General features: G+C 54.8%; 1 long non-coding RNA gene across 1 annotated transcript in view; it reads right to left on the bottom strand.

Moving 5' to 3' along the window:
• Positions 1–12,543, bottom strand: part of LOC135972856 (uncharacterized) — a 22,456-nt gene extending 9,913 nt beyond the window's left edge. The window contains exon 1 of the long non-coding RNA XR_010589419.1: positions 12,420–12,543. This is a non-coding gene — a long non-coding RNA (uncharacterized LOC135972856). The remainder of the gene's footprint in view (positions 1–12,419) is intronic.

The following is a 12,543-nucleotide window of genomic DNA, read 5'->3' as shown; positions in this document are numbered from 1 at the left end:
GCACAGGGGAACCACTACCCGCCCCAGATCACCTCCACTCTGCCTCCTCCGCTGAGCACTCAGCCCCCACTCTAAGTCTCCTCTAATCGGCGCTGCAAGCCTGGGAGGGGAGGAGAATTAGAGTGGCGCCGGCGTGCTCAGCGGAGGTGAGCTGGGGGGGGCTCCCCGTCGCAGGGGGGAGTCTCCCCAGGTGGGGTTAGCTGCTGCGGGGGCGGGGGGGGTGTTAGCTGGGTGGGAGAGTGGCGCAAGGTGACGAGGACCCCTGGGAAGCACAGGGCCTGGGAAGCAGTCAGGGGTGCTGGTGACGAGGACCCCTGCAAGGCCATGCCCAGGCATGAGGGGGTGCCCCTCAAGGTGAGCTTACCTATGTACCACCCTGGCTGTGTGCTGGAGCTACCCCTCAAGGGGGAGTCTAAGCCCTTTTCCTGGCTCCCCATGTGTGAACTGGGATCTGGCTAGGGGACCCTGCCCCTCTGGAACGGTATGAGCCTCTCTCCCTGGCCCCACAGGAGCTGAGGTCTGGGGCTGTTCTGCCCCTCTGGGAGGAATCTGACCCTCTACCCCAATGTGTGAGACGGCATCTGTGGCCCCTGGCTGCCTGTGGAGGTCTGAGCTCTTCTTCTCACCACCCTTGTGTGAGGGCGTATGTGGGAGGCCCAGCCCCTCTGGGGGAGGGGGTCTGAGTTGCATTGCCACAGCTGTTGCAATGGGAATTCCACTCATTACAAGCAAGGCAGCATCCTGGGACCAGAGCATGGGAGCCGCTACCAGAGACCCAGGGTGCTGGAGGATTCTCCTATCAGACACACAGGGCCCTTGGGATTCAGTAGAGCCCTGGTGGCATTAAAACAAAGCCTTTTCTCAAAGCCCACTGGGAAACCAAGCCAATGAGGCAGTGCGAGCGGGAATGGATCCCGGGGCGGGCTCTACGAATCACTTAAATCCCATCTCAATCCTGCCAATAGGGATTTACAGCACGCACAGGGGGTGACTGTCACTCAGGGGCAGGGATTAGAGGATAGAGAGATTAGACTGATAATGAGACTGGGGAGCTAGAGAGTGAAATTAGGGAGATCAACAGAGAGCTTAGTGGGAAAGAGGGAGCTTAGACAGGTAGGTAGAGAGATAAAGAGAGACTGGGGGGGGGCTGAAATGTCGGGGGATGAATAGATGGCTGGCTGTGTCTGGAGATGAAGGGGTGTGTATGGGGATGGATGGATAGTTACATACAAGGATGGATCAGTAAATGGGGAGGTGTATGGGGATGGATGGATAGGTATGGGGATAGAGAGAGACAAGGTAAGTAAGGTATATCTTCCATTGGACCAACTTTTGTTGGTGGAAGGTGCGAGCTTTTGAACGACAGAGAGGTAACCTTCAGGTCTGGGGAAAGAAATCTGAGTGTCTGAGCTAAATACAAGTCAGGACAGATAAGCATAAGGGGTCACATTGCAGGAAGCCATTTGAGATGGAGTGGCCCACCAGGGTGAGATTGTGATGTAAAAGGCGTTTGAAATGCGCCATTAAGGGTTAGCAGGCAGGTGTGTGCTATAGATTCCTGTAATGCTCCATGAAACCAGTCTCCCACTAAGTCCATAGGTTTTAGTGTCTAGCGGCGCTATGGATTTATGCTCCCAGGCGTTGTGCAGGTTTCATTTGAGGATGAGTCTGGAGAGGTCTGATACAGAGTGAGCATTTGGTGAGAAGTGTTTGCCCCTGGGTGACAGGGTGTTTTTGTCTTTTATCATTTTTCTATGTGAGTTCATTCAAGAGTGTAGGCTGGTGCTGCTTTGATTTGATGGGTCCTTGTCTGTGGGGAGTTTGCTTCTGACCATGAGCTTGGCAAGATTGGGGGTTGTTTGAAGGCCAGAAAGGGAGTTCAGGAAAGACTTTTTTTTCCAGGATGTGGTCCCCATGGAGTATGGGTTGAAATTGTTTGAGGATCACCCATGTGGGTTCCAGTGTGGGATGGTAAGTGACAGCTAGGGGTATGCGACTGATGGATTATTTTTTTTTCTGTATTGAAGCAGGTTCTCTTGGGGTATTGGGTGGCCCATTCAATGATGCGATCTACTTCTCTGGTGGACTGTCCTTGTTTGGTTAAGGTGCTTTTAAGTTTAAGGGGTGTATCCCAGACTTTCTCCTCAGCATATTCTCTGGCATCTGAGTGCCTGGCTGTAGAGAACAGGGGTGGTTGCTGGATCAGTGGAGGTGAGTGTGGTGAACTGTGGGTTTCTTGTACATAGTCATTTATAGAGTTCTGTTGCTGAAGCTAATTAGAGTCCAGGAAGCTGATGTGGCTGTGGGTGTGTTAGAGAGTTTCATAGATAGGGAAGGTTGTTGAAGTCATAGGCACCAACTTCCTCTCTGCTTGGGGGGAGCTCAACTCTGCCCCCTAGCCCGCCCCCACTCCACCCCTTCTCCCAAGGCCCAGCCCTGTCTCTTCCCACCTCCACTCTGCTCCAGCTCAGCCTCTTCCTGCCCCCAACCCAGAGCATGCCCCATCCCCACTCCTCCCCCTCCCTCCCAGCGCCTCCTGTATCCCATGGAACAGCCGTTCTGCAGTGTGCAGGAGGCGCTGGGAGGGAGGGGGAGGAGTTGATTAGCAGGGGGCAGGAGGCGCTAGGGGGAGGGGAGAGTTTGGCTGCTGGTAGGTGCTGAGCACCCACTAATTTTTTTCAGTGCCTATGGTTGAAGTTGTGGTGGAATCTATGAAGGAGTCCAGAGGACAAAAATATAATGTCCCTCAGGTATCTTGTTGGCTTCAAGGCACACTTTTTTTTTCAGAAATTCTTCCTTGAGGTGGCCCATGTAGAGGTTGGCATATTGGGGAGCCATCCTAGTACCCATGGCTGGTCCCATGGTTTGGACTAAGTGTGTGTTTGTTAAATGTAAATTGTTATGGGTGAGGATGAAATGGATGAGTTTGGGGTGGATTTCTGAGCATTGTACATTATCCTGTAGGTATCTGAGGCAGGCAGTGATGTTGTCCTGGTGAGGGATGTTGGTGTCTAGGGAGGTTATATCCATGGTGGTGAAGATGGTGTTCTGAGGGAACTGGTTAATGTTGAGGAGTTTCTGGAGGAAATCGGTAGCGTCTTGGAGGAGGCCTTTTGTGTGGTGAGTGGTTTGAGGATGGTTTCTATGAGTCCTGATATTCCTTAAGAAAGAGTGCCATGGCCAGATATGATAGGTCCGTCTGGATTCCCTTGTTTGTGTATCTTGGGAAGCATGTAGAAGGTCTTTGGGGAGGGTTCGTGGGGGATGAGGTTTCAGGAAAGAATTTGATGATCTCCTTAAATACCTGGGTGAAATGTGGTTTGGGGTCATCTTTGAATTCTTTATAGTAGGTGGAGTCGGAATGTTGTCTGCTGGTCTTGTTGACGTAGTCATCGCAGTTGAGGACCAAGATGATGCCCCATTTATCGGCGTGTTTGATCACTATCTGGCAGTTGGATTTCAGGGACTGTATAGCTGTCCTCTCAGTGGCAGAGAGATTGTTGTGGGTGTGATGTTTGTTAAAGATTTCACTGTTGATTGTTTTCCTGAAGCAATTGATATAATGATAGTGTGTGGTTTTGTCTGATGGGTCATGGTCAGTCAGATGATTCTTTTTTCTTATGACTATTGGTGGGGATGAGGTAGTTGTGGATGATCTCATCTTTGTGAAAGAATTCCTTGAGGTAGAGTCATCAGAATTCTTCTTCTTCGAGTGATTGTTCACGTCCATTACACATTAGGTGTACGGTTTCAGAGTAGCAGCCGTGTTAGTCTGTATCCGCAAAAAGAAGAACAGGAGGACTTGTGGCACCTTAGAGACTAAATAAATTTGTTAGTCTCTAAGGTGCCACAAGTCCTCCTGTTCTTCTTTTTACATTAGGTGTACGCGCGCCGCGTGCACGGACGTCGGAAACTTTTTCCCTTAGCGGCTCCCGTCGGGTCGGCGGGCCCCCTCCTTCCCGCCAGAGCGGCGCCCCGCTCCAGGGTATATATATCCCTGCCGACCCGACCCCTCCAGTTCCTTCTTACCGTCCGTGGCGGCGTTGGAACAACTCTGTCTCTCGTCTGAGAGTGTCCCTTAGCAAATAGTCATTAGAGTTATCTAGTAGTCATCAAAGATAGAGTTTACTCAGTAGTTAACGGCTCATTAGAGTACTTAAAGCTCCTGCTGGGGTTGTTTGTTCAGCCCCGGCACCGGGCGGTGGGGTATGCCACACGCCCAGGGTTTTAAGGCCTGTGCCACGTGCCGCAGGCCTATGCCATTGAGCGACCCCCACGCTTCGTGTCTGCGTTGCCTGGGGGAAGCTCACCAGAAAGAGCGCTGCAAAATCTGCAAGGCTTTTAAGCCCAGAACTAGAAAAGAGAGGGACTTTCGCCTTAAGCAGCTGCTCATGGAGACGGCGTTACAGCCCTCCACTTCGACGGCACCGTCTGCCTCCGTGCGAAGCGCACCGGCTTCGGTGAGGGAACCGGCACTGGCGGGTCACTCGAAGACCGCGGCACCGACCCAGCGGGGAAGGGCACGACGCCGATCGTCTTCGCCGGCGAAAGTGAAGGGCCAGCCTAAGGCCCGCGGTCGCTCCCCGCATAAGAAGGCGGCACCGGTAAAGACCTCGAGTGCCCCTAAGGCCGACACGGCCTCGTCAAGGACCCCGGTAGTGGCTCCGGCGCCGAAGGGCCCGTCGAGCCCCGGGATGAGCGCGTCGAGCGACAATGAAGGGCTAGAGGAACTTGTGGAACAGCCCTCCACTCCGGACACGTTTGAGGCAGCTAAGGACCTCATCGCCTTGTCCATTGAGGCCCCAGTACGCGCTGAAGGCGCCCCGCCTATGCTGCCGCGCAGAGGCAAGCCGGCGATGGTGCGCCCGTCACGGTCGCCGTCTCGGCACCGTTCCAGGGACCGGTCCCGGTCGAGCTCCGCCTCGGTGGACTCCCGGTTGCCCCCGGCGCAAGAAGCACCGCAGCAGTCGGGCTTCAGCACACGATCGGCACCGACTCAGCAACCGAGCACGAGTCGGCACCGTGAAGCATTGGCGGCTCGTTACCCAAGGCCGACCAGCCGTAGCCGTTCCCGGTCCCGGGATCACCGGTACCGTTCCAGGTCCAGGTCGGCGAGGCGCCGTTCCAGGTCCTGGTCGCGAAGGCGCTATTCTCCAAGGTCGGATCGGCACCGTCCTACGGCGCCACCGTGGCCTTCCAGGTCACCGTCCGTGGTCTCGGGGACTGACTCAGACCGATACGGCGGGGTTGCCCGTAGATCACAGGCCAGCAGGGACTACGGACAGTCACAATGGGGCCAGCCGAGCCAATGGCCATTCTGGACACCCTGGGCCTACCACCAACAAGGGCCCCCATCGAGGGCTTCGAGATCCGGGCCATCCCGGTACCGATCCCGCTCCCCGCGGCACCGTCCACCATCGTATAGGGAGGCAACGGTCTCTAGACCACCGGAGCGGGAAAGAGGGGACTCGGCACCGAGTACGGTACCGTCCCAATCCCACGCGGCGGGTCATGCCGCAGAGGAGCAATTGGCTGATGCCGGACTGCAGGATACTGAGGATGGGCAAAAGGCCCCGACCTCGTCCTCCTCGCCAGATGAGGCAGTTGCGGGCACATTGGTGTCCGGCCCTCCCCCGATTGACCATCGGGCACATCAAGACCTGCTTCGCCGGGTAGCCCTTAATCTGGGTTTGCAGGCGGAAGAGACCGTGGAGCAGGACGACCCCATGGTCGATATCCTGAGCCCAGAGGGCCCCTCCAGAGTCGCTCTCCCGATTATACGGACCGTACAGTCCAACTATAAGACGGTGTGGCAAACACCGGCCTCTAGCACGCCAACTGCAAAGGGCGTGGAGAGAAAGTACTTCGCCCCATCTAGAGGGTTTGACTTCCTCTTTCTACATCCTTCCCCCTGTTCGCTGGTGGTCTCAGCGGTGAACGAGAAAGAGCGGCATGGCCAGCAAGCTCCTGCCCCCAAGGGCAAGGAAGATAAGAGATTGGACTTATTCGGGAGGAAAGTCTATTCATCGGGAGGCCTTCAGCTGAGGATCGTCACTCAGCAGGCGATCCTAAACAGGCACAATTTCAATTCCTGGGCATCAGTCGCCAAGTTTAAGGACTCCCTCCCACCTGACGCTCATCAGGAGTTCACGGCCCTGGTAGAGGAAGGAATGGCAGTGGCCAAGACCTCTTTACAGGCCGCTCTAGACTCAGCCGACGCTGCGGCCAGAACAATTGCGTCGGGAGTCGTGATGCGGCGTTCGGCGTGGTTGCAGGCTTCAGGTCTCCCGCCGGAGGTACAGACCACGCTGCAGGACCTCCCGTTTGAAGGTTCGGGCTTGTTTTCCGACCAGACGGACGCCAGGCTGCACAGCCTTAAGGACTCACGAGCGACCCTTAAGTCACTGGGTATGCATACGCCGGTGACGCAGCGTAAGCCCTTCAAGCCCCAGCCGCCGCAAAGGCATTACCACCCTCGGCCCCGACACGAGCCTTACCGCCGTCGAGGCAGGGATAATAGGCGGAGACGAAACAATACGCCTAACCAGGGCCAGAATCATGGCCACGGCAAGCCACAGCCGGGAAATAAACCAGGCTTTTGAAGCTACGCCCGAGGACAGCGTACCACTTCATATACCGGATCCTCCTTTGGGTTTCAAGGACCGTCTGTCCCGTTTCTACCGGGCCTGGTCGCGCATAACATCGGACCGCTGGGTCCTGCGCACAGTGAAGGCGGGTTATACCCTCCAGTTTTCCTCGCCCCCTCCCTGCCATCCCCCTTCCCCGTCCCTCTTCAGGGACCCTTCTCACGAGCAACTCCTCGTACAGGAGGTACAGACCCTTCTCTCTGCAGGAGCAGTAGAAGAGGTCCCTCTGGACCTAAGGGGAAAAGGATTCTATTCCAGATACTTCCTGATTCCCAAGGCAAAAGGGGGCCTCCGTCCTATCTTGGACCTGCGCGATCTAAACAGGTTCCTGATCAAAGCGCGCTTCCGTATGGTCTCCCTTGGAACTATTATCCCATCCCTGGATCCGGGGGATTGGTATGCTGCCCTCGATATGAAAGATGCCTATTTTCACATCGCAATCAATCCGGCCCACAGGCGGTTTCTGCGCTTCATTGTCGGCCAGCGCCATTTCCAATTTACGGTCCTGCCCTTCGGCCTGGCGTCAGCACCACGGGTGTTCATGAAGTGCATGTCCGTGGTAGCAGCCTTCCTTCGAAAAAGAAGGATGCGTGTGTTCCCGTACCTGGACGATTGGCTACTCGTGGGCAGGTCAGAGGCCGAAGTCCGATCTCACGTAACGCTGGCCTTGCAGACGTTCGACAAGCTCGGCCTCCGGGTCAACGTACCGAAATCCATGTTAGTCCCCACTCAGAGGCTGGACTTCATAGGTGCTACCCTGGACTCGGTAACCGCGCGAGCGAGTTTACCAGAGGCACGGTTCATGTCAATTCACGGGGCCGTAAGCTCGGTCCAAAAATTTCCCACGACAACAGCAAGATGTTGCATGCAACTTCTGGGGCATATGGCAGCTTGCACACACATGGTCAGACATGCCCGGCTGAGGCTTCGGCCTTTACAGTTGTGGTTCGCCCACACGCATCGCCCCAACAGAGACCCATTGGATCAGGTAGTCACGATCCCGAACCAGGTGCTCAGCTCGCTACGCTGGTGGCTCGATCGCCAGCAGGTATGCGAGGGGATCCCCTTCGCTACCCTACAACCCACTCTGACGTTAGTGACAGACGCATCAGACATAGGTTGGGGGGCGCACCTGGGGGAACTGCGGACACAAGGGCTGTGGTCCAGAGAGGACAAGCTGCTTCACATCAATCTGAAGGAGCTAAGAGCGGTTCGCCTCGCCTGCCAGACCTTCCATGCCTTCCTAAAAGGTCACAGCGTGGCAGTCCTGACGGACAACACTACCGCCATGTTCTATATAAACAAGCAGGGCGGGTCCCGGTCTTCTCCCCTCTGTCGCGAGGCACTCCAATTATGGAACTTCTGTATAGCCCATGCGATACACCTCATCGTGACGTATCTTCCAGGAATTCAAAACGGCTTAGCGGACCGCCTCAGCCGCTCCTACCGAATGCACGAATGGACGCTGAGAGGAGACGTCCTGCATTCGATCTTCCGGAGGTGGGGTTTTCCCCGGGTGGATCTGTTCGCCACCAGGGACAACAGCCAATGCCCTCAGTTCTGCTCGTTCCAGAACCTCAGCCCGGGATCAGTAGCGGATGCCTTCATGATCCCATGGGGAGGGAGCCTAAAATATGCCTTCCCTCCATTTCCACTTATACACAAGGTTCTTCTCAAGACCCGCAGGGACAGGGCAACGATCATACTTATTGCCCCGGCCTGGCCACGCCAGCATTGGTTCATGTCCCTGCTGGAACTGTCCATAGCCGATCCAATCACCCTTCCCCTCCATCGCGACCTAGTCACACAAGACAAAGGTCGCCTACTCCACCCGAACCTGTCTTCGCTACATCTCATGGCGTGGTATCTCTCTGGCTGAACGATGCAGAACACAGGTGCTCTCACCAGGTTCAGCAAGTCGTCCTTAATAGTAGGAAGCCCTCTAGAAGGGCAACATACCTGGTGAAGTGGAAAAGGTTCTCCCACTGGTGTGAGCCCCAACGCATACAACCTTTACAGGCCTCGGTTCCGTCCATCTTGGACTATTTACTGCACCTCAAGAATCAAGGGCTCGCGCCCGCCTCAATTAGAGTTCACTTAGCCGCTATTTCGGCTTTCCATCCGGGAGAGTTGGGAGTGTCAGTATTCTCTAACCCCACAGTGGCCCGATTCCTCAAGGGGCTGGAAAGGGTGTTTCCCTACTCACGCCCGCCGGTTCCGACGTGGTCTCTGAACCTAGTGCTAAATAGACTTATGAGTCCCCCCTTTGAGCCCCTGGCCACTTGCTCCCTCACGCACCTCTCCTGGAAGGTGGCGTTTCTCGTGGCCATCACGTCGGCCAGAAGGGTATCGGAATTGAAGGCCCTCTCGTCGGAGCCACCTTATACGGTGTTCCATAAAGATAAGGTGCAGCTTAGGCCGCACCCCAAATTCCTCCCAAAGGTGGTGTCACAGTTTCACATGGGGCAAGACATTTGCCTTCCGGTGTTTTTTCCAAAACCCCATACGGACCCTCACCACCGCAGCCTACATACCCTGGATGTCCGAAGGGCGTTGGCATTTTACCTGGAGCGGACCAGGTCATTCCGCAGAACACCCCAGCTGTTCATTGTGATTGCGGAACGTATGAAAGGTTTGCCTATTTCGACACAGCGCTTGTCGGCATGGATTGTGCACTGTATACGCACTTGTTATGAGCTCGCCAATGTTCCGGCCCCGGAGATCCGGGCCCATTCGACTAGAGCCCAAGCGTCCTCAATGGCCTACTTGGCGCAGGTCCCGATCCAGGAGATCTGTAAGGCAGCCACCTGGTCGTCCATGCACACGTTCACAGCCCACTACGCGATCCATCATCAGACCAGAGAGGACGCGATGGTCGGTCGGGCTGTGTTACAGTCACTTGTACCTTGACTCCTACCCACCTCCAATGGTAAGCTTGGGAATCACCTAATGTGTAATGGACGTGAACAATCACTCGAAGAAGAAAAAACGGTTACTTACCTTCTGTAACTGTTGTTCTTCGAGATGTGTTGTTCACCTCCATTACACTTCCCACCCTCCTTCCCCTCTGTCGGAGTCTCCGGCAAGAAGGAACCGGAGGGGTCGGGTCGGCAGGGATATATATACCCTGGAGCGGGGCGCCGCTCTGGCGGGAAGGAGGGGGCCCGCCGACCCGACGGGAGCCGCTAAGGGAAAAAGTTTCCGACGTCCGTGCACGCGGCGCGCGTACACCTAATGTGTAATGGATGTGAACAACACACCTCGAAGAACAACAGTTACAGAAGGTAATTAACCGTTTTTTATAGTTAGTACGGGTTCAGGTTCGATGGTGGGCAGAAGTTCAGTCCCTTGGAGAGTACAGATACTGTATTTCAGTTCAGGTGGGGGTAGTCTTGATAGGTTGATTATATTGGGGTGTTGTGTCCATGTGCTGGGTGCTGGTGTCATGGTTTCACTCACAGGTGGTTGTCTGTTGGTTGTTGCAGTAGGTTTCACTTGTTGTTTGTGCTGTTGGATGGCTCTCATCAAGTTTTTTTAGATAGATGCTTTTGGTTTCCTGCGTGATCTCCAGGTAGGTTTCCTGATCATGGGAGCATGTGATGATTTCTTGTTTGAGCTGGTCTCCTTTGCAGTATGTAAGGTGCAGGAGATGGTTCCTCAGTTTTTCTGAGAAACATACAGATACAATAATGGTGCGTGTGAGGATGGGTAGATTACTTGATGGTGGATGTATGGGGATGGGTAGATTAAGTTGACAGCTGTTTGGGATGGGCAGATTAGATGATGGGGTGTATGGGGATGGGTAGGGGGTGCATGGGGGTATGTAGATTAGCTGATGGGGTGTGTGGGTGGGGGTGAGTGCATGAGTGGGGGGGATAGATTAGCTGATTGGATGTGGGGGTGGGTGGGTGCATGGGGGGTGGGTAATTAGCTGATGGGGTGCATAGGTGGAGGGTGAGGGGGTAGATTAGCTGACGGGATATGTGGGTGAGGGTGGGGGGTGAGGGGATACATTAGCTGATGGGGTACATGGGTGGAGAGTGAGGGGGTACATTAGCTGATGGGTATGTGGGCGAGGGTGGGGGGGTACATTAGCTGATGGGGTGCATGGGCGGAGAGTGAGGGGGTACATTAGCTGATGGGGTATTTGGGTGAGGGCGGGGGTGAGCGGGTACATTAGCTGATGAGGTGAAGGGGGAGTGAGGGGGTACATTAGCTGATGGGGTGTGAGGGTGGGGGTGAGAGGGGTACATTAGCTGATGGGGTGGGGGAGGTGAGTAGCTCAGATAACCACCTGACACTCTCCGCTGTCCGCCTGTGACAGCCCATCAAGGACTTTACTGCCATGACCTTGACACGGGTCAAGTTACCGACCCAGCTGCTGCAGCCTCACACGCGCACTGCGGCATGTTCCCCGCAGCCGCTCGCTCGCGCCGGCAGGGGCCTGCCCAGTGCAGAGCATGCTGGGAGTTGTAGTCCTTGCGTAGCCTGCCAGGACAGAGATTTGCACGGCTCCCTCTCTCTCTCCCCCCATACACACACTCTGCCTGCCTGTCCCACCCCCTTTCTGTGCCAATCATTCACCCACCTTTGCGTGCTCAGCTAGTGCGGAGCTGCAGTGTAGCTCTGTGCATGGACTGGGAGAAGACCTGCGGGAGGCACATGGGGAGGTGCCAGCTGGGAAGGAGGTTGAGGAAATATTGTCATTCAGCAATTCTAGTGCCAAGGTGCTGAGAGCTGCTTACAAATATTCCCTGGCCCTGGCTTCGATCCCTGGCTCGGGGGGGTGGGTGGGAGCCAGGACTCCTGGGTTCTATCCCTGGCTTGGGGGGGAGGGGGGTCTAGTTGGTTAGAGTAGGGAGGGGATGAGATTCAGGACTCCTGGGTTGTATTAGAAGCCCTGATAGGTAATGGTATGTAGTAGCTAGAGTGGGGCTGGGTGCCTGCATTGAACCTGTGGGGCTGATACTGAAGCCCGGGCTACGCTAGCAATGTTTCAGACAAGGGTGATTTTTTTATTTTAAGTGACATTGCTATATTGGCAAAAGCCCTAGTGAAGAAGCAGCGATACTGGCAAAAGGGTGCCTGTGCTGGTAGAGCCTTATTTCACTCAGGGCGCTAGCCTCAGCTCGACCCGCCAAAGCACTGATTTGCTGGTAGAAGCTACGTCTCCACTAGGAAGGTTTGCTGTGATAGCTATACTGGTTTACATATACACCTCTACCCCAATATAACGCGACCCGATATAACACGAATTCTGATATAACGTGGTAAAGCAGTGCTCCGGGGGGGGGGCTGCGCACTCCAGCGGATCAAAGCAAGTTCGATATAATGCAGTTTCACCTATAACACGGTAAGATTTTTTGGCTCCCGAGGACAGCGTTATATCGAGGTAGAGGTGTATATAATATACACACACACCCCCTTAGCTTTTGCCATAATGGTTTGAAGTGAAGTCTCAGCCATACTGCAGTATTATGAAGGAGGAACTTAGTTCTGCCTGAGAAAAAATACTGGTAACCTTGGAAAAGGGGAATATCAAAAGGGGGACCAGTAGTAAAGAAAGACCTTGGTCTCCCATCTTCCCCTTCTCAATGCAGGGGGGACAGGATTGCAGTCCCATCTGTTCAAAGAAAACCCAACTCCCCAGTAATATGGTGTGGAAAGCTCACCCACACTCTTTACGAATGTGTGCGCACACACTGACACACACAGCCTCACGCTCATGCATGCACAGGCACATTCATGGATGCACAAACACACAGTACTCACATTTGCGCACAGCTTTGTGTGCACACAGAATAAGGATCTGAGAGTTGAGGCCCCTGAACTGCATGCCAGAAATAGAAATGAATATGACAGGGCAATCTTCCCTTGCCTGATCCCTTCTTAGGGG

Source organism: Chrysemys picta, chromosome 7, assembly GCF_011386835.1.
Source record: "Chrysemys picta bellii isolate R12L10 chromosome 7, ASM1138683v2, whole genome shotgun sequence".
Lineage (NCBI taxonomy): Eukaryota > Metazoa > Chordata > Testudines > Emydidae > Chrysemys > Chrysemys picta.
This window is presented reverse-complemented; position numbering and strand designations above follow the sequence as displayed.